Source organism: Dipodomys spectabilis, unplaced genomic scaffold (assembly GCF_019054845.1).
Source record: "Dipodomys spectabilis isolate Male_0828 unplaced genomic scaffold, ASM1905484v1 ptg000282l, whole genome shotgun sequence".
Taxonomy (NCBI): Eukaryota; Metazoa; Chordata; class Mammalia; order Rodentia; family Heteromyidae; genus Dipodomys; species Dipodomys spectabilis.
The window spans coordinates 320,112-324,726 of record NW_024870959.1 but is presented as its reverse complement, the minus strand read 5'-3'; the positions used below and the strand labels follow the sequence as shown (position 1 = coordinate 324,726).

Below are 4,615 nucleotides of genomic sequence, written 5' to 3'. Positions count from 1 at the left end.
GTGATTGTTTTCTGTCAAATTTTGTCTTCATCACAGACTGTGTTGGTGACATTGGGTTATCATGCACAGAGCTGAGCTTCTAAATTGAGGTCCAAAGAGAGGCAAATTTCTTCTGTCCCACAGTTCCAGTTTCCTTTTTTAAAAAGTACCAAAACTTTTAAATATCATCACTTACTGTCTTTTAAGAATCCAAAAATGAAATAAATTCACATTTAATCAACCCAAAATGCTTTAAAAGTAAGAGATAATAAAACAGGCCCCCCTGAAGTAAATTTTCTTCTACTTTTAAAATTATTCTGAAAACCTTGTATTGGTTAGTCACACCTGTAATCTTATCTACTCGGGATAGCTACTCAGGAGCCTGGGATCTGTGGATAACCATTGGAGGTCAATCAGGACAAAAAAAATTCATGAAATTATTTTTCAAAATTTTTAATGACGCTGAGGAGAGGTCTGAGGGGTCCGGGCTGCACAGAGCGGCTGCCGGGCCCGGGCTGCAAGTAGAAGCCGCGGGGAACCACAGTCTCTGACCCGAGGAGTTCAGTTAAGAAGATGGCAGTGTTCACCCCAAGAAAGAAGAAGCAGAATTTTTTGAACTGTGACAGCCTATTATCAGAAATATCATCACAGGAATTAATTTTGAACCTCACTGAAAGTCTATTTCCATCACCTACAAAAAAGTACACTTGTCAGAACGGTGATAAAAAAGAAGTCAGAGAACACTGCTTTCCTCAAGACCATTTGATTTCAAGTCCACACAAAACAACTACAAAAAACAGATTGCCATCTGTAGATCACAGCTCACCATTTAAATCTACTATGCTTACTATATCTTTTTACAACAAAGATAAATTGTACCTCAATCCTCTGGAGAGAAAGCTGATAAGAGATAGTAGATCTTGTCTGCAGACTAATGGTGAAGATAAACTTATTCCCATTATAACTGAAAAATTGCAGGGAAAACCAGTCTCTATCAAAAAGAAGACCAAAAATATATGAAAAAGTTTAACTGTTAAGTGTCAATGCAGTTATACACACATCAAGGAAGTGTCAACAGATTCTAGAAATTCCAAGCAAAATCAAATGTCAAATAAACCTGTTGTAAAGAAAGAATATAATTGTTACCTAGCTGAAAGTAATCCAAATACTCCTCGGGTTCTAAGCCAAAAGGTAAAACCACAGGTTACACTCCAAGGTGGAGCCGCATTTTTTATTAGTAGGAAAAAAATGTCTCTTAAAACATTGTCACCAGAAGATACACCATCACTAGGAGTCACATACAAAAATAAACCAGAAACAACTGGAGATTCTGATTCAGAGGTTATATGTAAGAGAAAAACTTTTGTGGAGAATCAAATGTCAAAATGCTCATTACTAGAAAAGAATGTTGAACTACAACATTCAAGAAGTAGAAACAAAGAAGAATTAATAAAAGATTCATTTGTTGCAGTAGTTTCTTCAAAGGAATATAAACTTGATAAAGATAACAATTTTCCTTCAGAGAATTCTGTTGAAAACATGACAATTTCTCCTGAGTCCACTGTCTACCCCATCTTCAATGTGTCTTCAGTCAATGCAAAAAGATCTACAGCTGAAGAACAGATTTCTTTGGGATCCATGAGTGGTACTAACTTCTTGAAACAGGCTCAGAAAAATATGAACATGAGAGATACAAATAAAGAAACAAAAGACCAGCTCATCATTGATGCAGGTCAAAAACATTTTGGGACTACTATATATAAGTCTTGTGGCATGATCTATTCTGCTGCCAACCCTGAAGATGAACTGCAACATGCCCAATACCACCAGAGATTCCTGGAGGGAGTTAAGTATGTGGGCTGGAAAAAAGAGAGAGTGGTTGCGGAGTTTTGGGATGGAAAGATTGTGTTGATCCTGCCTCATGATCCAAGTTACGCTCTGAGAAAGGTAGAAGATGTAAAAGAACTTGTGGATCATGAGTTGGGTTTCCAGCAAGTCATTCCCAAATGTTCAAACAAAACTAAAACTTTTCTCTTTGTATCTGATGAAAAGAGAGTAGTTGGCTGTTTAATTGCAGAACCTATCAAACAGGCCTTCCGAGTCTTGTCTGAACCATCTGGCCCAGAATCTTCAAACTCTAAAGAAAGTTCTAGAGCTTGGCAGTGTTCAAATGCATCAGAACCTGCAGTCTGTGGGATAATCAGAATCTGAGTTTTCAGACTGAAAAGAAGAAAGCACATTGCAAGACGACTGGTAGACACTGTCAGGAATTGCTTCATGTTTGGCTGTTTTCTCAGCACTAACGAAATAGCATTTTCTGACCCAACACCAGATGGCAAATTTTTTGCAACCAAGTACTGCAACACCCCTAATTTCCTTGTATACAATTTTAATAGTTAAAGCCAATTTTAATGATAAAACTGATGGTGACGTGGCAAAGTTCAGATAGTTCATCATTTGACATTAGCTAACATCAAAATAAACAATTGACTCATGTATCCCCACCAAACTTTGTACCTTGAGTTAGAAAGTCAGAATACATTCCCTGGAAACCATCTAAACTTCCCAAAAAGAGAAAAGTGCCTAGATAATACTGAATAGCACTCGGGTTCTTTATTATGAACCATTATAACTGTAAGTAGAAATTACTTACTTCCTGTATTCGAGCATTGATCAAGATAATTTCTACAGAAACAGGCTCACTTGTCTTTTGAGAACTGTTAAACTTTTAGGCTTCAAATATCTCTTGCCCATCAGAAGCCAAGAGGAAAATTAAATCTAAGTAAGTAATTTACTTATTTAGGTTTTCAAGCCAATTCCTCTCTTCCTGATACAGATCTATAGCTATATAATTGAAGGTATTTAGGGCCTTGAATTTCTAATTTATGGTAAGACATGGTAAGGAATGAGTAAAATATCCCAAATTCACTTATGTAGAACAGAATTTGGTAATTCAATGTTTTAATCTTGATGCAGATCAAATTGCCCAAATGGACACTTGCTTGAAATTTTAAGTTCTGTTCTGCACTACTCCCTTCATTTCTGTCAAATGAAAATGTTGGCGTGCTACATTAGGGGACTTGTCACTGGCCAATGTGGTCATTAACAGAACCAGATGCCCCAATGGATGAGATTGCTCGTTGAGAGACTTAACTTGCAAAGCAAAATGTATTTGAGCTGTTTTCATTCTCAGCCATATAACTAAAGGATTTCTTTTTAGGTTGTATTACTCTTCATCTGCCATCTTTATTTAATAGTAAACCTGGTTCCAAAGAGAATGTGAAAGTGTTAAAATGTTTGCAATTATGCCAAAACATCGTAATATTATTTACTGCACTGTTTTAAAATTCTTCTAAATGTTTTATTCAAAATTTCTATTAGCTTTATTTTTTTGGTTGAATGCTTTTGTGGTAAGATAATAAAAAGTATTCTTAAAAAAATTTAATGAACTAGCAAAGACTCAGGAAATAAAATATAGCTCATATAGTACCTCACCAACCTAGAGAGGAAAGGCCTAGCAAGGCCTTTAAGCCCTGATTTCAAACTCTGAGCAGGCCAACACACATGCATGCACATGCATTTGCATGCATGCATTTTTTCCCTTCCCCTCCCCAAATTAGAGAAGCGTACATACAAGAGGCAGGTGCACCAACTTCAAATACAGAGAAAACAAGGGTTATAGCGTGGGGGAAGAACATACAAAGAAACAAAAATTCACATAGCACATTATAAGTACGTTAGAAACAATAGCAAGAAACAAAAAACTACTTGTTTCCCTATCATGGGGTTCAATTCCCTTAACATCATCATATCTGTTCATATGCACATAGCTTTTGACCTTGTCTGCTTACCCCAGACATATATTCGTTATTGAAAATAAGGGAAACCATGGGACCTGTTTCTTTGGACTTGGCTTTCTTCACTTAATAATTTTTTTTCCAAGTCTTTCCATTTCCTAACATATGGGGCAATGTCATTCTTTCTGATGGAGGCATAGAATTCCCTTGTGTATATATACCACATTTTCTTGATCCATTCATGTAGTGGTGACAGCTGGGTTGGTTCCGTATCTTAGCTATGATAAATAATGCTGCAATAAACATAGTTGTGCTGGTAGTTTTAGTACGGTCTTGTTTGTGATCATTTAGGTAAATCCCCAAAAGTGGGACTGCTGGGTCAAAGGGGAGCTTTATGTGGAATCTTTTGAGGAACCTCCATAATGCTTTCCAAAGTGGTTGAAGAAGATTACACTCCCACCAAGAATGCTGTATGCTTCCCTTGTGGACACATCCCCTCCAGCATCTGTTGTTGTAAAAATATGGAACGCTCCACGAATTTGCATGTCGTCCTTGCACAGGTGCCATGCAAATCCTCTCTGTATCGTTCCAATGTTAGTGTATGTGTGGCTGAATTGAGCACAAAATATTTTTTATATCAAAAGTGCAATTGGGGGGCTGAGAAGGTGGCTCAGTGGTAGAGCGCTGGCCTTAGATGCATGAGGCCCTGGGTTCGATTCCTCAGCACCACATAAGCAAAAAGAAAAAAGCCAGCACTGTGGCTGAAGTGGTAGAGTGCTAGCTTTGAGCTGAGGAGCTGAGGGACAGCACCCAGGCCCAGAGTTCAGGGCCCACTACCA

The 4,615-nt window shown here is 37.6% G+C and overlaps 1 non-coding gene and 1 pseudogene across 1 annotated transcript; one reads left to right on the top strand and one right to left on the bottom strand.

The window, feature by feature from the left end:
- Positions 1-449: 449 nt before the first annotated feature.
- On the top strand, positions 450-2,633 carry LOC122126521 (annotated as a pseudogene).
- A 1,658-nt stretch (positions 2,634-4,291) lies between these two features.
- Positions 4,292-4,400, bottom strand: LOC122126527. The gene has a single exon (XR_006150960.1). It is a non-coding gene; the product is annotated as a U6 spliceosomal RNA (small nuclear RNA).
- Between the last annotated feature and the right edge of the window lie 215 nt (positions 4,401-4,615).